Source organism: Lissotriton vulgaris, chromosome 5 (assembly GCF_964263255.1).
Source record: "Lissotriton vulgaris chromosome 5, aLisVul1.2, whole genome shotgun sequence".
NCBI classification, from domain to species: domain Eukaryota; kingdom Metazoa; phylum Chordata; class Amphibia; order Caudata; family Salamandridae; genus Lissotriton; species Lissotriton vulgaris.
In genome coordinates, this window is record NC_141693.1 from 678,241,320 (window position 1) to 678,265,350 (window position 24,031).

At 40.0% G+C, this 24,031-nt stretch overlaps 1 long non-coding RNA gene across 1 annotated transcript in view; it reads right to left on the reverse strand.

Annotated features, from left to right (window-relative positions):
- LOC147711388 (uncharacterized) overlaps window positions 1–4,948 on the reverse strand; it is a 140,329-nt gene extending 135,381 nt beyond the window's left edge. The window contains exons 1-5 of the long non-coding RNA XR_015295696.1: window positions 4,864–4,948; window positions 4,695–4,763; window positions 4,582–4,608; window positions 4,470–4,497; window positions 4,308–4,366 (exon numbers count right to left, since the gene is read on the reverse strand). This is a non-coding gene — a long non-coding RNA (uncharacterized LOC147711388). The remainder of the gene's footprint in view (window positions 1–4,307; window positions 4,367–4,469; window positions 4,498–4,581; window positions 4,609–4,694; window positions 4,764–4,863) is intronic.
- Between the last annotated feature and the right edge of the window lie 19,083 nt (window positions 4,949–24,031).

Here is a 24,031-nt window from a genome sequence, read left to right on the forward strand (position 1 = left end):
ATTTTCTATTCATCAATTTTTCTTTGTATGTACTGGATTGTTGATCAAACTCCTTTAGGTTGCTACAACTTCTTCTTATCATAAGAATTGTCCTGATGGCTGGTTATTCCTTAGTGACCTAGGGTGATGGCTGTGAAAGAGTAGTAAACTGTTGTGGTCTGTAGTTTTTTTTGTCAGGTTTTAGCTTTTAACAGGCCATTGTGGATGGTGATCCTTAGGTCCAGAAAAGAAAGTTACTTATCGGATAGGCACAGTGTAAACCTCAAATCTCGGTTAAGAGAGTTATTCCATAATGTGAATTCTTCATGTTTCTCATTGGCGTTTCCCCACTATAAGGATGTCATCAATGTGTCATTGTCACAAGTGGATATTGTTTCTATAAGGATTGTTGTCACGTAAACATTTTCAACATTGAACATATACAGACAGGCCAGGCTGGGGGCAAATGTGCTCCTCATCAAAGAGCCTTGTATCTGTAAGTACATTTTTACCTCAAATTGAATAAATGTCTTTTTCAATGCTATTGATGCACCTTCAGTGATGAAACGTATAGGTGTAGAGGAGGTGAATTGCTAGTTCTCAATATTTTCTCAATTACTTCAAGGCTCACATCCTGAGGGATATTAGTATATAATTAAAAACCTATAATAAGGCGATGTGTCAAGACCAAACGCCTTACAGACTGAGCTCTATAAAGGCATGACTAGCATACTCTCTGCCTATATCTTATGACAGCCTTGATTGAAGCCACAAATTGCATTTGAACAGTACTCGACAAAGACAAGATGGCCGTCCTCATTCTACCAAAACTCTCTGCAGCCTTCAACACTGACTCACACCACACCCTCATCCAAACACTCCACCAGATCAGAATCACATGCAAGGCACTCAAGTGTATAGAGTCCTTCCTCACAGGAGGCATCCATAAAGTTCAACTCCCCCTTTCTTTTTGCCCCCTAAACATATCATCTCCAGAGTACCACAAGGCTCCTCCATGAGCCCCAACCTCTTCAAAATCTGCATGACACCTCTTGCAGACATCATCAGATCACACACAATCAACATTGTTTTCTACATTAATAACACCCAGCTCATCATCTCACTATCAATGAACCCCACGGAGACAAAAATCAACTTCCAAAAATGCATGCAAAATATTACAACATGGATGAGAGACAGCTGCCTCACATAAAACACAAACAAAACAAGTTCTGGTCTTCCACAGAGACAACACCCTTTGGAACAACTCCTTGTGGGCCTCAAGGCTTGGACACACCCCCATACCCAAAGGTCACGCACCCAACTTAGGCATCATTCTGGAGAACAAACTCACTATGAAATGCCAGATAAACACAGTTGCCTCAGCCAGCTTCCACACAATACACCTACTCCGCAAGAACTTCAGATGGCTCCCCACAAGCACAATGAAAAGAGTCATTCAAGCCTTCATCACCAGATGACTTGATTACAGCAATGCAATGCAGGCACCTCCACCAAGTCCATGGAAACGGATTGATTGACTGATTGATTGACTGTATGTCAACATGCAGGGCCAATTGCCATAAGACCAACACCATGTCACAATAGTGGCAATACTGAAAGAAGGCAAACATCCTGATGATTTTACCTCATACAATTCCATTTCTTTGCTGAATGCAGAGGTGAAAACGTTTACAAAAGTATTAGCAACTTGACTGACGTGGGTATTTGCCATCTGTATGCATCCTAATCGGTCTGACTCTACCATTCCAATCAAAAGCGAGGCCTTTTAATATTTTTGTCCTCTTCCTTCCGAGAATCATAATCTATTGTGATTTTCAGGTGAAGTATTTACTGGGTCGACTGTTCACATTACAGATCTACATACCCATGGGGCCATGGTATCACATGGTTGTGGATATACTCTCTGTTTTTAGGACGAGCCTGGCCAGCGCATGCGCTGCTCTACGAGGCAGGCTGTATTGAGGTAGGTAATCGAAGCTCCACCCACATTTCTCTTTGACTGGTGTCATTGTCCACTGTAAACTGTGGCTGTTTATGATCAAAAGGCTTAGTAGTCCCTCCTAGGTACTGCCTTGTCCAATTTTGTAACCTCCCATGGTGACACTCCCTGTTACATGTGTTGATGCTCGGTAGTCTTTAGTTAAAGTCTCTGAGCACTATTTTCTATAGTTCTCCTGACTGCTGTTGTAGGTAGGACACGCTCTCTCCTAATGCTTTTTTTTAGTTTTTACTTTTTTTTTGCACTCATTTGCAATGCAATAGCTCTTGCATTTGCGAGAGTTTAAGCTATTGGCATTGTAAACGACAATGCCTTTTATTTATCTGTTTTAAAAAACAACACATTAATAAAAGGCTTTATCATTTACAATGCCAATAGCTCAAACTCTCATAAATTTGAGACCTACTGCATTGCAAATGTTTGCTATACATGCTGCGTAAACAAAACCAGGCAGACTATTGTTAACTTGAAGAATACTCAAAAACCACAAAGTGGCGAAAAACGATTCTATTCCATAATCCAAAAATATGAGTATTTGCTGTGCAGCCAAACTTAGCGGTCAACATTTTGCTCCAAGAGAATAGGCATGTCTTCAACAATAAAAATTAGCAACTGGAGGTGGTAATATATGCAAGCTGTAATCTGACAACATTTTAATTTGTGAACGAGACCTTTAATTAAAATATGCAGCAGAGAAAGTATATTCTGTGAGAAAACATTAGGAAAAACTGCTGAGCCTTTTGCTGAAAAAAAGCAACTGTGAAGTAGGAGAGTGATATAAATTTATCACGTGCAAACAGGCAGATGCCAGTGTTGTTTGCAATGATCAAACTTAAGAAAAGAAAAGTAAAGAAAAAAACTGTTTGAGGCTTATCTAGAGCTTTACCTAAACTAAATTGGAGGGAAATACCAAACGCAGCCTATCGGCCACATTGCTTTCAATCATGTACTCTAAATAATCAATCATTCATTTTTCAGGTTATCTTCAGTAATCTCTCAATCCATCATCTTTCTTTAGTGTATAAAAATTCATATCAAGACTCTTTTGGCATATGTTTTTCAGATCATTACCTACTATCTACACTGTGACAGTGAGCAACAACCAATCTGAACGGCTAACACTGAAACAAGCAGAAGGAACAAATTTAATTTCCTCCGTCAATAAATTGTCACACTGTAACAATGCAAAATTTCTAACAAGCACATGCATGTATACATGCACTCCTATACTCGCAGCTGCAAGGGAAACTAGAATGATGTACAATCTCAATGCATGATGTTTAGGATAATTTCAAATTAACAGCAAGTGTAACCAGAGGAGGCTGTAAACAAAAAATTGGACTTGGCAAACATGTTTAAACTGGCTCCACATTCATGAGAGCCGGTTCTGCTCTATAAGCAGCCACCTAGGGCCTCATTTATGAAAGCCTTGCGCCACCGATGCGTCACTTTTTCCCATGTTAAAAGTGACGCATCGGCAGCGCAAGGCCTTCATAAATAAGGCCCCTAGACTGCAGCCCACCAGGAAAATGCCAGAGTGGCAGTATGACCAATCCTGCACGATTTACCTACATAAAAAGTGTTGCATAAGCATATTACACTGGACAAAGTCTAAAGTATGAACTGACAAAAGAATCAACAACATCACAAACTCTGAAGTGTCAAACCCCAACAGCGAAGTAAACAAAACATGTGCCAATACAGTTTCTTGCTCTCTACAGTCAACTAGAAACCATATGAATGAAACGTACCAGTCTGTGTAGTATAACGTCACTAGTTTAACGGTTTATTTATTCCACTAGTTTGAAATTATTTTAAACTTTTTTTTAGACAAGAACTTTTTTTGTACATATACAAAAGTATACAGTTGAATACGATCTATAACAATAACAAACAATCACTATACATATTTACAACTCATCCTCTCTAAATTTACAGTCGGATGCATTCATTCTACAATCATACCGTCCTCACACACAAAAAGAAACAATAAAATGTGGCTTTGTGTAAAAACAAAAACGTTATTCTTGATGTGCCCTAGAGGCCGTTTCAGTGCAACCATGTTACATACAAATGTTCAATTGGAAAAAATATCCTAAATTTTTTCGTAATGGCGTCCTTCTAATCCTTATTAATGACACTAAACCACCTACAGTCGACACGTTTCGAACTCCCTAATTGCGGAGTTCTCCTCAGGACCATATAATTCTATAAGACAAGAGACAATAAGATTTAGTCACCTATTCCAATGTATCTGATTTTAGAAAAAAAACATGCCGCCACCGGCCAACTACAGTCCGCCTACCTTATTGCTAACAGGGTACAAATCCCAATTTGGATGTCGTATGGTGAGGTAACCCAATTCTAAACACAAAGGAGACATTTATATATACATAAGACTTTACTCACATATTGACATTAAACCGCTTAAAATAACAGAAGTCGGCAGTTTTTTTCGGGGACTGACCTTTTAAACGTAGTATGATGGCAATAGTCTGGATGGAAGGAGAACGAATGGAAGTTAATGGGGGCAGTTGTAGGGGTAGGTCACATAAGTTATGTGTGCATTTCCGACTGACCTTTTTCCAAGTTCGTAGCCCCGGTGCCTGAAAACAAACCATGGTGCCATCACTAGTAATAAAAACTTTGCTATGAAAACCTGTTTCCTCGACGATGGGAGTTCATGACTTACCCGGTATCATTCGCCGCAAACGTTGCCCGAGCTTTAAGGTTTTTCCGGCGGCCGCTATTTCCTATAATCCTACGGGGTAAAGAGCGGAAGAGATGGTTACTTCTTTGATTGTGCCGGGGGGAGAACAAAAAGGTTCTAGCGATGTCCTGTCACTTTTCATATTCCTTACATTCAGCCATAGTTTCCCATCAGTAAACAGGTCCGAGCGTTTTCCTGCTAGTGAGGCACGTCTTCCATTTCTACCTAAACTCCCCGGTCATGTGATCATCTTCCTCTTAAAGGTTCAGAGTCCATAAGGCATTGTGAAACTTTATTGATTCGGTGTAATTATGGTGTAAACACAAAAGTCCTCCATATTTTAGCGATGCAGATGAATGTAATGCATCTAAAGATTTTTTACACAAATCGAATCTTTAAAAACACCATTTCACAGGTGAGTTTCTTAGAAAGGCTCGGGCTGCATTGTGGTCTAAATATTCATGGAGAATCAACATAGTATTTCCTGCTTGAATTGGACACTTATGGAATATTCCTAAACATTTCCGAAATCTCATTTAGGCCATTTATAGCAGTGTTATACTTCATTATCAATAAGGCTTCTCTTTGCCCCAGCCGTGCCTCTATGTCACCTCCTCGTGGGTCATGGTCAATCTTTGAGATTATAGTCCAGCGTAGGTCATCCTCTTTATGTTTCCTCAATTGCCAATGTTGGACCAATGGCGCATTGGGAACTCCTCTCCTCAGTCGCGATTTATGTTGTGTAATGCGCTGTCGTGCCTCTTGTGTGGTTTTTCCAATGTACAATTTTGGGCACGGGCAGACTATCCCGTAGACCACATTCTTAGTTAGGCAGTTCGTGAATTTGTCGTGTCTCCAATGTATCCCATTAAAAGAAAAAACGGCTCCTTCCTCTGTTTGCTAACAGCATGTGCAATTACCACACTTATGATGTCTCAATATTTGAGGCAGTCCTAGCATTCCTCTCAGAGTGGGTTTAGTTTCACGAGGTAGGGCTGCCCGAACTACATGATTCGCCAAACTTTTTTCTTTTTTATAGGCAAACAGTGGTGGTTCCTGTAAGTCACAGTGAAGATGTTTGACCAAGTGCCAATTTTGCATCACCATTTTCCGCAGTCGGTGTGTACTGGGACCGAATGTCGTGACACACACAATCCTTTTAGAGTCAGCATGTTCCCTTTTCTGTAGTAGAGTTTCCCGTGGGACACACCATGCTCTTCCTAATGAGTTTTTTATTAATTTCTTTGGATAGCCTCTTTCTAGCAACCTTCCCATCAGTCCATTTGCATGTTTGAAGTACTCATCTTTGTTGGAACAATTTCTTTTTGTTCTTGAAAATTGCCCAAATGGCAAATTTTGCTTAAGACTTCTAGGGTGATGGCTTGTAAAGTGAAGTGCTTTGTTTCTATCAGTTGGTTTGCGAAACAATGTTGTCCCTAATGTGCCTTCCGTGGCATAAACATCCACATCTAGAAAGGTAATACTTTTATTCGATGCTGTATGACTGAATTTTATATCTTCAGTCCTTAGGTTAAGCAATGCCACAAACTCATTCAGTCTTTCTTGGGTAGATGAAAAATACATCATCAATGTATTGCATGTATTTGGTAATGGACTCTGCAAATGGGTTATTATTATAAATGAATCTGTTCTCATATAGACCCATGAATAATACGGCTAATTCTGGTGAAAAGGGGCAGCCCATTGCTACCCCTTTAGTCTGATAAAAGAATTCCGTGTCGAACTGAAAATAGTTTTTTTGTAGGGCAAATTTAGCTAGTTTGACTATAAAACTTGTTGGAACTCTAGTTGGTCGCTCCCTTTTATCCAGGAAAAATGTCAAAGTTTCTAATGCCTGTTTACCTGGGGGATTTGGGTATACAACGAGACAACGTCCATCGTGACCATTAACTGGTTTGTCTCATCGAACTGAACAGATGATATTGCATTAAGGAATGCTGTCGTGTCCTTAAGGTGTGCCAGTACTTCTATGATAAATGGTTTTCAAAACAAGTCAATGTACTTCGACACCGGTTCCATCAGTGATTCGCAGCCCGATATATCGGGGCGACCTGGAGGGGTTTCCGCGTCTTTGTGCATTTTCGGGAGTACATAAAAAACTGGTATCCTAGGGTTCTTATTCTGAAGGAAGCACAATTCCTTTGGTCCTAGGATACCTACATCATGACCCTCCTAGAGAATTGAGAAAAGCTCATTCTGTAGTTCCTTCGTGGGGTTACTGCCAATCTTTTTATAGCAGATTGGGTCCTCTAGTTGGCGTCTCACTTCTTCCTTGTATTTATTGATGTCCCAGAGAACCACCGCTCCCCCTTTATCCGCCTGTTTGATTACTAACGTCTTGTCATTTTTTAAGGAACTAATGGCGTCCTTCTCCATTTTTGTTAGATTGAAATTAACATATTGTTTTCTCTTCTCCAGCTCTGATATTCCTGATAGTATAGTCTTTTCAAAAGTAATCACCTATTTTAGGGTCTTGGATACCGGTGGACAGAATCGCGATTTTTTCCAGAATCCGGTAACTTCCGTGTTGTAAGTCTCAGGTATGTCTTTGAAAAATGTTTTCAGACGTATTTTCCGGCAAAATTTAATCGCTTCTAGTTTCATCTTTACTAAATCTGTGGGTCTGACTGGGACGAACGAAAGCCCCTTTTCCAAGATAGTTGTTTCTGAAGTAGTTAACAAACGGTCTGACAGGTTAAATAGTGGTGATAATTTTAGCTCCTGTAGTGCTGTCGTCTGGTTCTCATTTCCCATGGTTGGTAATTGGGACGTGACCGGCCTCTTGTTCGCTGCTGGCCTCGGCCTAAAAAAGACTGGGGATTTTGTTGTTGGTTATGTTGATTGCCCCTATAGCCTGAGTTGCTCCTTGACTCACTTGTATCTGTGTCTCCACCTGAAGAGGAGGAGGTATCCGAGAAGGTTAAGAATTTGTTCCTAGATCGGCCCTGGTTGTCCTGAAAGAACCGTCTTTGATTAGGTCGTGTAAAAAAATCTTGTTGAAGGTATGGGTATACTAACTCTAAGGAAAAATTATTTTGATCTAAATCGAACTTGTTTTCTTTCTGAGTTACAGAATAGTCCTTGAATTCTAATATTTCTTTCTCGATTTTCTCAAGGAGTCCCTTGGCGTCCTTAATAAGTTGATTATTTTGGATTTCAGTTTCCAGAGCTGAGATTTCTTCCAATTGTTTTAAGGAAATTCTGTGTGCTGTTTCAACAGTTAGGACCATAAGGTCCCTACTGCACTTAGTCTCAATTCCACTGAATCCTTTTTTATAATCTGGATCATTCACAAATACCATAGGAGTATTTCTGATTTGCAATCCTGAAGGGATCGTGCCTGCCCCCAGGTGCTGAAGCAAGAAATGCCCGTGTAGATCTGTTCTGATCTGTTTTTTACGGAGCCTAATTAATCTGTCAGACTCGTTTTGGGTTTTTGCTGTTAGGCTCAAAGTCGCAGACGCAAAAAACGGTGGCGCACAGATTCGTTTTTAAATATGTTCTTCGCTATATGCGAATGTATCCCTCTCTGACATATTCTTGACAATCAACACTTAGGACAAACACAACTTGGACAATATGCACACAAACACAAGACAACACTTAGTACAAGATTCCCCTAAATGTATAAGGTCTAATTCCACCCTAAACAAGACCTCGCGAGCCGGTGCTCGCCCTATAACCAATTGAACAAAACAGGGTCTTGGCTCCTACCACAGCAAGGTTAAGCCAGATGTATGAAGTAAACAAAACATGTACCAATACAGTTTCTTGCTCTCTACAGTCAACTAGAAACCATATGAATGAAACATACCGGTCTGTTTAGGATAACGTCACTAGTTTAATGGTTTATTTATTCCACTAGTTTGTAATTATTTTTAACTTTTTTTTTGAGACAAAATCTTTTTTTGTGCATATACAAAAGTATACAGTTGAATACGATCTATAACAATAACAAACAATCACTATACATATTGACAACTCATCCTCTCTAAATTTACAGTCTAATGCATTCATTCTACAATCATACCGTCCTCACACACAAAATGAAATAAAATGTGGCTTTGTGTCAAAACAAACGTTATTCTTAACACTTGATGTGCCCTAGAGGCCGTTTCAGTGTAACCATGTTACATACAAATGTTCAATTGGAAAAAATATCCTACATTTTTTCGTAACAGCGTCCTTCTAATCCTTATTAATGACACTAAACCACCTACAGTTGACGCGTTTCGAACTCCCTAATTGCGGAGTTCTCCTCAGGACCATATAATCCTATAAGACAAGAGACAATAAGATTTAGTCACCTATTCCAATGCATCTGATTTTAGAAAAACAACATGCCGCCACCGGCCAACTACAGTCCGCCTACCTTATTGCTAACAGGGTACAAATCCCAATTTGGATGTCGTATGGTGAGGTAACCCAATTCTAAACACAAAGGAGACATTTATATATACATAAGACTTTACTCACATATCGCTGGTTTTTCAGCGATATTCATGCATTTCGGGCGTTTTTTATCGCTTAGGAGATAAACCTTGATAATAGCAAGGCTCCTAAGTGATAAAAATAGGCGAAGCACGGCGATAAAATTATTGCAGCTAACCAAGCATAGTGATAATTATCGCTTATGCTTGGTAATATACCCCCTTGATCTCCTAAAGCAGTTCCTGGATAATTGTAAAGAAGATTAAATGGAAGTTGCCTGTTTATCTGCTAATTAAATATCTTGTTAAAATTGTAATTATATATATATATATTTTCTTCTTATGTTTTACTATTGTCCTATGGTATTTCTTTATAATGTATTCTCTTTTTCTCATGTTAGGTGCGGTCTTCATGGTTTCTCATGGCGTGATTGTTATTTCATCTGGTTGATGTCTTCTCCTCCTGCTTTCATCCTGGAGTTTCCTAGTTGGTTGTGCTGTCTTCCTTATGTGGCTCCACCACCCCCGTTTCATTGTATATCTTTGGTATGTCTTTTAGTTTATTCCTTATATTTTTTCTGCCCTGATCTTTTCCATTTTCTTTTTCCGATTCTATGTTTTTGTTATGACTCACTTTCTAGATTCTTCATGTATATATTATATATTTCTCATCTCTTTGTTTCTGACTCCTTTTTCGTTTATGTTTCACCCCTTTTCTCTTAATGTACTAAATATTTTAAATTTTTCATCACACACCTTTCTCTCATATACTATCCACATCTTCTGTTATATTACTGTTTCTTCTGTGTTAAATCTTATTGCTTATATGATATTAATGCATTTTGCTTATTGTTGTTATTTGCATAACATTTTAGATGTATTATTGAGAATATAGGTGGCTTTAGGGTTTCTATCTTGGAACGTTAAAGGATCAAGATCACCTATAAAACGTCAAAGGGTTTTATAACATGTTTCTGGTTTGAAAGGTGACATTGTTTCATTACAAGTAATTCATGTAACCCTGAAAGACATATTTAAACTTAAGCGCCAAGGGTTTGGTCATATTTTTGCTTCTTCTCGTTCGGGGAAACGTATAGGTGCAGCAATTCTGTGTCACAAATGCTCAGATTTTAAAATTATAGGTCAAGATGCTTATACTGAAGGTAGATGGGTCTTAGCCTCCATATTAGTCAATAAAATAACTTTGACTATTTTTAATTTATATGCCCCTACTAACCCTGATAGATTGTTCGGGCTACAAGTTTTATCAAAACTAATGATGTAAGGTGATGATTATCTATTAGTTGATGGAGACTGTCACATGGTTTTGACCTCAATATTGATAGATGTTCTAAATCAAAATGTATTCCCTCGCATGTACAGTCTTAATTTACATCTGCTATACATTAAAGATCTTTTGTTTATTCTTGGATATTATGTAACCCCACCCTTCAAGAATACACTTTTTTCTCCCCTGTTCATTCTTCTCAATCTCAAATTGATTACTTGTTTATTTCTAAAGCCCTTATACAACATGTATCCCACTCTGATATAGGTTTCATATTAATTTCAGACCATGCTCCCATCTCGTTGGACTTAGATATACTTCCACCTATTGAGGGAATTAAGAGATGAAGATTCAACAACTCTCTTCTTTTGGATCCTAACTTCACTCATGGTTCGCAGACACATTTGTTCTAGAAAATGAAACCACAGAGAGTTCTCCTCAAATTATTTGGGACATCTTTAAAACTGCCTCTAGAGATTTAATTATTTCGTTTGTAGCCCAGAAAAAAAGTCCTCTTCTAAAACTATACAATTACTTAAATCCCATAGCAAACAATTAGAGACCCTTTTTATTCTACCAAATCTAAATCTGGCCTTGGAGAACTTATCAAAGCCAAATTTGCTTTTAATAGACTTTCCTCTGAAATCGCTCATTTGTATTTGCCTAAATCCAGTGCTAAATATTATGGCGATAGGAATAGTGCAGGGAAGCTTCTTGCTAATTATGTGAAGATTAAAAACGATCGTACTAAGATTGAGTCACTTCTAACCACTACAAATATTATTTTATTATTTATTATTTTGAAGTTTTGTATAGCGCTAGCTGGACCCGGGGGTATCAGAGCACTTCACAACAGGTACAATTATGAGCAGCTTTTGGCACAGACAAACAACTGCACTTTACCAACTTAAAGCATTAGGAAACAAAATTACAGTGTTGATCTTCGGGCTGAGGGGTAGCAGGAAGAGGAGTTAGTTACCCTTCCCAAAGTCATTTGTGGGTTTCTTGTTATGGTCGGGAGCGCTCTAGGAAAAGGGCTTTGAGTAGGATCTTGAATTTTGGGAAGGAGGTGGTCATTCTGATGTGGGGGTAATGGAGTTCCAGATCTTGGGTGCATTACCTGCAAAGGATTTATCTGCGGTGTTGTGTTTCGAGATTTCAGTGGTATGAGTAGAAGTGTGTTGGAGCTTCTGAGGTTCCTGGTCTGGCCAGCCTTTTTGAGTTTTGCGACCAGGTATTCTGGTTTACCTGTGTGCAGGGCTTTGTGCGTGAGACTGGCTGTATGGAAGCTGGCTCGTTGATCAATGGGGAGGCACTTCAGTTCCATGAGTGCCAGGGAAATGTGTTCGAATTTCTTAGTTCCTGTGACCATTCTTGCTGCTGCATTGAGGGTAGAGGTCAGGGAACTTAGGTGGGATTTTGCTGTTCCGGTCAGGGTTGCGATTCCATAGTCAATTCTGGAGAGCACCAGTGCCTGAGTGACTTGTTTAAGATCTTTTGGGGGGAGGAAGGCCTTATTTTGTATAACAGTTTCAGATTTAGGGACGCGCTTTGGCGGTCTTTGCAATGTATATTTTCATGTCCAGTTTGGGGTCAAGGGTAATGCCTAGAGATTTCACAGAGTCCGTTGGCGCAAGGGCTCCATTAAGGGTGTCAATGGCTTTGAGCCATTCTTCGATTTGGGGGTTTTCATCTCTGTTCGAGATGAGGAGGACTTCTGTTTTCTCTTGGTTGAGTTTAAGGTGGTTCGCTGAGAGCCAGTGTTGGATCTTTTTGAGCGAGACATTTCGTCTGTGTATGTCTGTGACCAAGGTGGTTTCCAGATAAAGTTGTGTGTCGTCTGCATAGAGGTGGAATGGGATGTTTGAGTTCCTGAAAAGTGTGGTGAGGGGTTCCATGTAGATGTTGAAAAGTTGGGGAGAAAGTACTGACCCTTGTGGAACTCCTCTGATGATGGGAAGGGGGTCTGATTCGACATTATTGATTTTTATTCTTTGCGTACCGTTGTGAAGGACAGAGGAGAACCAGTTTAGTACCGTCATTTCAATGCCAGCTCTTTCCTGGAGGACTTTGAGGAGTAGGGTGTGATTAACTGTGTCGAACGCAGCCGATAAATCTAGGAGAATGAGAAGGTTGCATTTGTCCGAGTCAAGTGACTTGTGAAGATCATCTAAGACGTTTAAGATTGCGGTTTCGGTGCTGCATCCCTTCCAGAATCCTGATTGATGAGGGTCTAGTAGCTCGATATTCTCAAGGTGTTGGGTGAGCTGTGGAAGAACACATCTTTCTAGGATTTTGGACAAAAGAGGAAGGTTTTATACCGGTCTGAAGTTGTTCATGTCCTCAGTGTCGAGCCCGGGTTTTTTTAGTAACGGCGTGACTTGCCCTACTTTGAGGCAGTCTGGAATGATTCCCGAGCTCAGTGAACTATTGATGATCTTGCACCAAATCGGGGCTAGGGTCAGCTTCAAGTCTTTAGCCAGGCTCAAGGGCAGCTGATCTAGGGAGTGGGATGGGGGTTTAGTGGAGGCGATCAAACTGACTATCTTCTTGGATGAGGCGGACCAGTGAGTAGGTATGTTCCCTGGGGTGGAGCCATATGTTGCTATCATTAACAAAAAATTAGGATGCTCTTTTGGAATTTACTGAGTACTTTCAAAATCTCTATACTCCTGAATCTCACCCTTGTTTGGAAGATATTCTTCAATACTTCTCCTCCATCACTCCTCCCTCCTCTCTCACTGTGCATTTTTCTCCATTAGATGATGACATTAAAATTAGTGATATTCCTATGGCTATTCATACTATAAAGAAGGGAAAGGCTCCAGTTCACTGTAGAGTTGTATACAGATTTCTCTAAAATCCTTATTCCTAAACTACAACAGTTATTTCTCTACTTCATCTCAACTCAGAAATGTGGTGGATTCTTTCAAGAGGCTTTAATTTGTTTTCTCCCTAAATAAAATAAAGATCAGAACTTGTGTAAAAACTACAGGCAGATTTCTTTAGTCAATTTGGACTATGAAATATTAGCAAAAATACTTGCCCTTCTTTTTTTTTTTTTTTTGTCCTCATATATGCCACCAGTAGATGTTAGCTCTAAATGGGCGTACTTCAGGCCACTGACACAAACTTTCCTTTCCTGCCCTTGTGTTTGTGGATAGCCAGTGAAGGTTGCCCAGAGGTAGGGTTGTTTCCAGTCCAACTCCCTCTCGCGATGTTACTTGCTACATAGGGAGGACAGGACCACCTAACCTCTGGCATAATCATTGGACTTTTGTTATTATCTCTCGCTCCATGTTTTTAAGGCAGACCAAAGCTTAACAGACTTTACCCCTCCACATAATGTATCTAATCTACTCACCACCATGATGTTTTTGAGACAGTCAGCAAATTTTGGAGGGAGTTCTGACTTCCACTCTTTACAAATCTCTCTTCTGGCCATCACAACCACATAAAAAATAAACTGTGATATATAGATGTTAATGTCATAATCAGATTGAACATATGATTGGTAATAACAATACCTCTTCCAGAAAACCACACACCTGTCTCCAATAGTTACCTATTTCAGGGCATTCGACAAACATATGTGCATCATCTGCTGCTGGAAGCTTACATCTAGGACAAGAATATTGTACCGTTGAAATTTTTGAGAGTTTCGCCGGGGTCCAATAAGCCCTATAGAATTTAAATAAGTGGTTTCTTCTCAAATTCGATGGTTTAATAATTTTTTGAGACATTATGAAAGAGCCTGTCCAAACTTTTATTATGTTATCTGAAATCTGAACTGTGGAGGTATCCCATAATTTAATAATTTCTGCCTCCAGATTATCTTTACTTTCCACTAAGATTCTGTACCACTCAGCAATCTCACCCTTCCATCCCTTCTTCCTACTATTAGTTCAAACGGAGGGCTCTCTTCTTCTGTATTCCAATTTTGACTCCCCCACCAGGCAGACAGTTGGTAGAACTTGAATCTTGTAATGGTACCCTCTGTTAAGCTTACTAGGGTTTCCCAACTTAATAATGTCGAAGCATCACAAAGGATCCATTAAGCATTACAGAGTGCCAGGGGAGTCCCAAATTGGGGCTTGAGAGTGGTAGTAAGGGATGCCTAAAATTTTCCGTATCTGTTGCCAATTACCTAGGGCTGTCCGTAGGAGCTTCAGGCGAATTTTAAAAAAAAACTTTTGATCACCAAACTTAAACAAAAAAAAGTCTGCACTATATGGGAGGTCTAATAGCATAGCCTGAAAAAGTCTGCCGTGTGAAGTAGAGTCCTGCTTATTAGCTAGAAGTCTAAAATGTTTGAATTGGAAGGCGTAGCAATAAAGAAGTAAGTCTGGAAGTGCCAAACCGCCGAGTTTTAGTCCTCTCCTCAACTTCTTCCAAGCTATTCTGGGAGACTTTGTAGCCCAAATAAAAGAACCTATCCTACCTTGCAGGTTAAAGATATCTTTTTTATTAAAGATTAAGGGAATGGAATTGAATAGAAACGTTACCTTTGGCAAGATTATCATTTTAACTAGATTCACCCTACCGTAGATGTTTAAAGGTAGGGTGTTCCATCTAGTCAGGAGTTTTTTGACCTCTTTTTCCACGATTAACCAGCTGGTCTTAGGAGTATCTTCCAAATTTTGAGTAAGATGAATCCCGAGATATCTGATTTTGGATTTTGCTTCTGGGATAGGAACAGGGTTATTCCAGCTCATTATATCAGTTTTGTCTCTGTTGATACTATACCCAGATACTGTACCAAAATCCTCGGCCAATTTAAATAATCTTGGTATTGCTTCCTCTGGATTAGATGTATAGAGGAGGAGGTCATCTGCATACAGGGCTGTCTTGAGTACTAAGTCTCCTATTTTAAATGGTTTGATTTCTGGATCTTGTCTTAGGGAACATACAAAGGGCTCAATATATATATCAAATAAAAGAGAAGACAGGGGGCAACCCTGCCTTGTCCCTCTAAAAATGCTCAGCCATTCGGACAGACTGCCATTAACCAGAATCTTGGCTCTAGGGCCCCTATACAAAGTTTCAATTCCCCTACCGAAGATCTCTGGGAAGCCAAATTTTATTATTGACTTCCATAAAAAGAGCCAGTTCACTTGATCAAACGCTTTAGCCGCGTCTATTGCTACGATGGTAAGCGGCACCTTCTTTTCAATTGCAATATCTATTGCTCCGATGACTTGAAAAGTAAGTTCATTCAATTGACGGCCTGGTATAAATCCCCTCTGGTCTGGGTGGACAATTGATTTTATAACTTTAGCAAGCCTGGACGCCAAGATACCCGAGTCTATTTTTGAATCTGAATTTAAAAGAGAGATAGGGAGGTATGACTATCTTTTCCGGGTCTTTGTTCGGTTTAGCTATCAAAGAAATTGTGGCATCTAGCCAGGAAGACGGAATTTGCTCTCCTTGGATGAATATTTTATTAAAGAGTCTCTGTAATGGGGCTAAAGTTTCTTCCACCATATCTTTGTAGACCTCTGTCGGGAGTCCATCAGGGCCGGAGGCCTTATTTCTGGTCATCTTTTTCAGTTGTGACCTAATCTCTCCCTCTGTTATCTTCGCGACCAAGAAAGCTTTATCTGTATCACTCAACTGTGGCAACTCTCTTAAAGTCCACCAATTATCCAATTCTCCCACCGACCGATTGATCTTCTCCTGATATCATTCTTCATAGAAAGTTCTGGCTTCCCTTTTGATCTCTGTATCCTCTGTTAAGAACACTCCAGTCCCACGCTGTATTAAGGATTTAATATTGTTCCTGCTCCTCTCCGTCCTAGCCTTCCATGCTAACAGTGACCCACATTTCTCACCGTATTCAAAGTTGCGTAGCTTACTTACTTTCCTTTTATCTTTGAGTATTTTTTCCGCTCTTGTTCTAAAGTCTGTTTGCAATTCTAGTATTTCCTTCTCAAGTCTTGGAATACTAGTTCTATCATCCAAGGCAGCGGATTGAAGTTGCTGTTATTTTATTTTAATTAAGTTGAGCTCTTGAATATCTCTTTCTTTTTTAAGCTTCCTGTTTAAAATCATTTGGGAGCCATATATTCCTCTTATGTAAGACTTAAATGTGTCCCATATAATATGATCTGAGGCGGTGTTCTCATTAAACCTGAAAAATTCCACTGAACTTTCCTTAATTTTAATTCTAAACTCATCATTTAATAGGATGGTCCTGTCTAGTGTCCACCTGTATTCTGAGATATTGTTTTTGAAAGTTATTTTTAACTCGACCACAGAGTGGTCTGACAGGCCCACCGGGATGTAGGAAACAGAAGTAATATTAGCTAAAAAAGACTGATCTAACAAAAAAAATCTATTCTTGAGAACTGGCGATATTTTTTGCTATAAAAAGAGTATTCTCTTAATTTACCATGTTTGACTCTCCAAGCATCTCGTAATGTGTAATCTTTCATGATATTTTTTAAGGCTAGAAGGGATTTTTTTGGAGGGTTATATTTGGCTTTCGAAGTGCGATCCACTTGGGGATCTAACAATAGATTGAAGTCACCCCCTAATATGACTGGAATTGTATGCTGTAACATATTTTTCTAGCTTTTGCAGGAAGCAAGTATTGTCTTCGTTAGGATCATAGTATACCCTACACAAAAATATAGTATCACCAATTGAAACAACTGCGGACAGCCACCTTCCTGACTGGTCTGTACTCCAGTCATGGACCCTAATCCCTTTATTAGCACTTACTACCATTGCTACCCCTCTAGTAACACCAGTTTGTGTCGAGCACAGAATTTCCTGAACCCAATTATGCCTTACAAATATTTTCCTACATTCTTCTGCTTCCAAGTGAGTTTCCTGTAAAAGAGATATACATGCTTCAGTGTTTTTCAAAAACTCGCTGACATTTTGTTGTTTCTTACGGCTCCCCAAACCGTTCAAGTTCCAGGAAAGGATTTTACTACTAGACGAGGCCATCATGTGATATAGCTACCCCTTCACCTAGAACCAATAGTGTCCTGTAATTACATTTGAACTTAAAAGAATAAAGATTTATGGCATATGAGGACATTTTTATCTGTTTTTTCTCCTCTCCCCTGTGAACCCTCCCAACAATCCCCCCAAGGAACCCATCCCTCCTGTTTGGCGTAGATACGCCTTTAGAGGCCCTATACCCTTAACACCCCCATTACTTGTAGCTAAACATTGGTCTTCTTCTTTTTTTTTTTAAATTTAACGGTGATTACTGCTATTTCTTATGTAGTTCTCTCTAACCTCTATTTTTATTTGATCCCCTCCCTTTTTTCCCTTTCCCTTTTTCTCCCCCCCTTTCTTCATTTTATTCTATTCTTTTTTTGCCCTTATTTCCCTTCCTTTCCCTCTCTTACCCCCTCTCTTTTTTTGTTTTTGTTTTTTTCCCTTTCTTTCTCTCCCCACCCTCCTTTTCCCATTTTTCCTTTATTTTCCTTTTTTCTCCTCCTGCCCTTTTCCCTTCCTTTTCTTCTCTCTTTTTTTCCCCTCTTTTTCCCCTTTTCCCCTTCCTTCCTTTCTTTTCCCTTTTCCCCCTCTCTCCCCCATTGTGTTATTTAAACACTCTCTAGGGAATTAGTTTAAAAGGGATTGAAAAAAAAAGTACTAATCCTAATCCTTCATTTTAGCTAATATCTCATCAACTTCTTCTGGGAAGTGACAGGTAAACATTTTATTATTTCACATTATTTTGAGGAGAGCTGGGAACTTTATTTGTACCTGCGCTCCCATTGAACGCAATTCTGGCATCCTAGAGCCAAGCTCCCACTGTCATTGAGCGGTTTTTCCCCCTATATCTGATCTTATCTGATAGGGGTTAGCCCGAAAATGTAGAGAGGTGCGTGACAGACATCTATTAAGGATCAGCTCTTTGACACTATATGTTTGGAAATACACCAGAATCTTCCTGGGTGCTTTACGGTCAGGGTGTAGCCTAAATGGATCCCTATGTACTCGCTGGATCTCAGCTTCCAGGTTAATATCCGGTCGGTCCTTTAAGATATCCACACGGAGCAGTCTTCACACGAACCCCTTTATATCTTCCACTTCTACTCCTTCAGGAATTTTGAGGATCCTCAGATTATTGCGTCGACTTTGGGTTTCCAATCTTTCCAGATCCATTGTTAAGGTACGATTCTGCGCTTTTAAGGCTTCTATATCTTTAGAGTTTCCTTTAGAGGTCTCTGAGAGTGCCGTCACTTTACCCTCCAAGATGCTAGTTCTAGCATTGATACCTTCAATTTTAGCCTCCAGGAGGTCAAATCTATCATGTAGACCGCTCTGATTTTTCTCAGAAATCTCGAACTTTCCCAGCAAATCATCCCTCAGTGTATGAAATATAGAACCAAGTCTATCCTCCTCTTTTTCCATCCCAGATAATCCAACTGCCCCGTCAAGATGAGGGATTGTGCCATGTATATCCAAGGCTGGGTGAGGTAGAGATATTTTAGCACTACTGTTTAGGGGAATTTCAACAAGATTTAAAGTCTCTGACTCTTCCAATGAAGGAGGGACAGTTTGTACAACGTTCAATGGGATGTCTGCGTCCGATTCCAGATTCTGTCTTGAGATGTTCTGCGTAACTACCTCTAAGCCCTCCCCACCAGTAGTTAAATCCAATATAGCATACTTATTGCTTAAAGGTAATGTAGAATGGAGTGAGGGAGCAGATACTTTAATGGACTTAGTATTTTCATCTATTGTGGGGATCTTAGCTACATTAGAGCCTGTATCAGCCGCCACAATTCCTGTGGCACTCTCCTTAGAGTTCATCGCCTGTTCCATTATTTTAAAGTAGCTTTTAACGAAGGAATCCCTCTGGGTACTTGCGTTTGCTTTGTCCCTTTGGCTGACCTACCTCTTTTGACCCCCCCTTTCCTGTTTTTTTTGTGGGGCGAAATGGGTATCGGACCACTTCTCTCAGCGGTATCAGTGAGATTCCAAACCCCTTGTTTCCTAAGGTCTTTTTTTGATCTCAATAGATAACGGCTCCTTACTTCTCCCAATTTTTCTTTAACAGTGGTGTCCTGTTTTATGCCTTGTTTTATGAAATGATCAGCAGAAGCGGCCCCCTATGTAATTTCACTTTTCTTAGTATCTTCTATTGCACTAACACTCTCACTTTGGGGGACTATTATACATCTGTCTGCCTCCATACAGTCTTCCCCTCTGAATGCCACCTTTCCGCTTTTAAACACTGCTGTGCAAATCTCACGGCATACTGGAGCTCTTACTCGAAACGGAAGTGCTAACATGGAACGCAGCCATAGATCGCAACAGCTTACCCGAAGTCCACTGGATTCAGTTTTCCCCTCTGTAAAGCGGCTGCTACTGCTGACCTGTTTCCGTGACTCGCCGCTCTCACCGCTCGAGATTCGAAACAGCTGTCCTGTCTCTGACTCCGCTGCGTACCGCCGTTCACGCATCCCAGCAGGGTCCTAGCGCTTCCGTGTTTGCCTCCACAGTCCCGACCTCCAAAGCAAGAAACTGGAGAAAACTCAGCGGCACACACAGAAAATCTATAGAAGAGGTACTCATCCGCCTCACCGTGTGTTTAGACGTAATCGTCCATAGTTTCAATGTAAAAAGACCGGCCAAAACATTCGTCTCGGGGTGCTCAGGTGCAGAGCCTCGCGGCAGCCGTTAGCCTGCCGCTGCCATGTTCCTCCCCCGCCCCACCTTAAGCACTTAACGTGCCCTTCATTTGGACTCTTTATTGTCTCACTTGCATGGCCAGGAGCAATGTGGTTTTATTAAGGGTAGACATGTATCTGATAATACTAGATTATTTTGTAATGTCTTAAATAAATCTAATGTTTGACGCACTGTTCTCTCGAGAAAAGTGTCTCCCCAGAGCACTCGATGCCAAATGTTCAATAAAAATTCAAAAGCGTGTAAATAGGTTCAAGAAATCTTCTTTAATTGTTCATTTTAGTTTCATTTCATGATTCGTCTCATGATTTATAAATTTTCAACTTGTTGGCCCAATGCATTTCGGGCTAAGCCCTTCTTCGGGGGTCCTGTACAATTCTTCAAAGATAGTTGGGTACAGTTTCAAAAGCAAAATTCGTAATCATGTCATGTTATGCAATTTTAAACATTTATCAACTCTTGTGAACATGCAACGGAGGAGGGATTTCAGTGTAAGTATTAGTTGAAAGGGGACGCTTAAGGTAATAGAAAGGTGTTTTCTATAAACTCTAGGTGTGTACCACATGGGTGTGGATAGAAGGAGTGCGGTGGTGAGGGGTGTCGACAACTGCGGTGCTTAAAAAGTGCTCTAAACAACGTGTTAATCAAACCTGTAGTAGCGCTTTGTTCACCGCACTAATCTTGGGAAAAAAAGTCTGCCACATAAAAATAGAAAACGTCAAGTGACGTGTCTACACGGTAGCGTATGACAGTTTGGTCTGTCTGTGATCGCTTCGTGTCACTAAAGCTAAGGGGCTTACCGGGTAAAGTGTTCTCGGCGTGTCCTCGAAGGAGTCCGAATGAAGAGTAAGCGCTCAACCGGTGTTCCGCGTTCTAAATGCGAGTCTGGAGTCACGTGACTCGTATAATGTAAAGGCGATGCTGATTCGCGAAGGAGGCATGGTACGCGGCGATTCTTAGTAGGGTGAATGCTATAGGCTGACACGTAGTCACGTGTCATAACAATCGGCTTACCGGGAGAATTTGTATTCAATGTTTATGCTAACTGTTAAACACTGACGGTCTAATACATCTCGTTAAATGCCCCTAATCACTTGCATCATAGGAATATAACACAGAGTGTGATGCGAGATAGTGTTCCGATATTGGACATTCATTGTAAAAAATTCCTATTGGCTGACGCGTGATCACAGGTCTAGACATGTTCGGATCACTATACCATGATGATGATGGTATACGAGGGGCGGTTAATTGTAGTGTGTATAAAGAACATTCAAATATGTAATGAGATTGTGTGCGGTAGAGGTGGGTGACAGAAAAACTGGTGTATAAAGAGTTCATGGTGAGAAAAAAAATGGTAACCAAAAACCTGTATGGATAATGTGAACACATTACAAAATTCTTAACATTGTAAACGTGAACATGAAATACGGGTAGTAATTTTCCATCTGGTGACTGTATGATTCATCTATGAATGTAAGTCTATAGGTAACAACTGAATTCCAAGCGTTCATTAAGCCCTCTCGGAGCTGTCGATGACAGTTTATTAATCCAGTAAAGTTCTCGTCTTAGAAGGTATTGGTCATTGTCTCTTCCTGGAAGTAGTGGTACCATTTCTAAAATACAGAACTTGAGTTGATTGGGGTTGTGTTGATGGTCGTTAAAGTGTACTGCTACAGTGGATTTGGTGGATTTAAGTCAGATGTTGCTGCGATGTTCTGTTAATCTGGTTTTTATTTTTCTGGAGGTTTTGCCCACATAGAGGAGTCCGCATGGACATTTCAACATGTAAACTAAGTTAGTACTATCGCAAGTACCATTCACTTTATGTTTGATTTTGCTTCCACTCGATGGATGATTGATTTCATTCCCTTTGATGATTGAATTGCAGTTTCCACAATTGTAGCAAGCTAATGTACCTTTGTATGATGTTGAGGGCTCTGTGGGTTTGGGTTTCAACAGTTCCTTTAGATTTTTCGTTCTTTCATATGCAAATCTGGGATTTGAGGAAAAAATTCCCTTAAAGTCTTCTTCAAGGGCCAGTAACGGCCAATGTTTTAAAATGTTTTTTTTGATATTGTAGCTTCTTGTGGAGTATTTTGAGATGAACACTGATCTCTGCTCCTCCCTTGAAATGGATGGTCTCAAAAGTTGTTGTCTGTTCATTTGTTTTATCCTGTCTACAGCTGGTTCCAGTACGGCTTCTGGGTATCCTCGATCCTTGAATTTCTTGATCATATGTTCCTTTTGTTCTTCATATAGTTTCTGAGAGGAGGCAATGCGCTTTACGCGTAGCAATTGAGAGTATGGAAGGTGATTTTTTTTAATGAAGGTTGGTGAAAACTTCGATAGTGCAGTAGATTATTTTTGTCAGTTGATTTCTGGAATACTGTGGTAAGTAATTTATCGTGATCCTTGATAATTAGTACATCCAGGAATGATAACTGTTTATTGTTGATGTTGTGTGTGAATTGGATTCGGTCATTGACGTTGTTGAGTTCTTGAATAGCTGACATTAGTTGATTAGTTGATCCTTTCCATAATAGGAAAATGTCATCTATATATCTCTCGTACAGTATGAGATTGTCTTTCCATGTTTGATTGGTTAGGATGTGCTCTGTTTCAAAGTGATGCATAAAAATGTTGGCATATGCCGGAGCGGCACAGTTTCCCATGGAAGTTCCGTTGCATTGTGCGAAGAATTCATTCTTCCACTGGAAATAACTGTGGAATAATGTAAAGTGCATTAGTTCCATGATCAACAATTTCAAATCTTCTTCTGATTCACTGTTTAGTAGGATGTTCTCTAGCGCTGTTAGTCCCAAATCATGAGGAATCGAAGTGTATAATGACTTCACATCAATGCTGGTTAGGATCATCTCGGTGGTGAATGAAGTCTTGTGTTCTTCCAGAATGTTCAAAAAATGGGTGGTGTCCTTTATGTACGTAGGAATCTGTTGTACAAGTGGTTGTAGATGTTTATCGATGAATTTTCCTACAGGTTCATGAATTGTATTGATTGTGGAAACGATCGGCCCGAATGGGGGAACTGTGGGGTGTTTGTGTATTTTCTGAATCATGTAGATGTAGGGTATGGATGGATTTTGTTTGATCAAGTATTCTTTTTCTTTGTTGCCAATAGTTCCTGAGTCAATGGCTTTTTCGATGATTGTCGTCAAGATTTTCTTGTATTCGTTTGTGGGGTCTCCCCTCAATCTCATGTAGGTGTTAACATCATTGACATGCTCATTGACGTTTTTGTCGTAAAACTCAGTGTCCATGATTATAAGGGCACCGCCCTTGTCTGCCTGTCGTATTGTTATGTTTTTGTTTTCCCCCAAGCTTTGGATGGCCTGCCTCTCTTTTTGAGTGATATTGGTTCTTTTTGGTCTAGGAACTTTGAAGATCTTTATGATGTCTTGATTAACAACTTTTTCAAAAGCATCAAGTACCTTGTGACTCACTGGTGATATAAAACGGCTAGGGTTCCTTAGTCCCATCAGTTTGTCTGATTCTGTGTCTATAATTGGTCTCTCTACTACGTTTGAGAAGAAATGTCTGAGTCGTAAATTTCTTAGAAATTTGTACACGCAAATTTGTATTTCTAACACGTTGGAATGGTAAGTGGGGACAAATGATGTACCCTTCTGTAAGGTTTTCAATTGAAACTTGTCGATGTTATGACTGGAAATATTGATCACCAAGTCCTGTGACTCCTGGTGTTTTGTGCTACACTTTCTGGTTGTTGACCTTTTGTTGTTCCTACTTCTCCCCCTCCTGGTTCTTTTGAGCGTCCATGGCCTCTCTCTAAAAAAGGAGTCGCTGTGGTGGAAGAAGTTGCTGCTTGTTGTCCGTTGGAGTCTAGTGTTTGATTTTCATCTCTTGATCTTGGAGCATTTCTTGAAGTGGTAGGAACTCTCCTG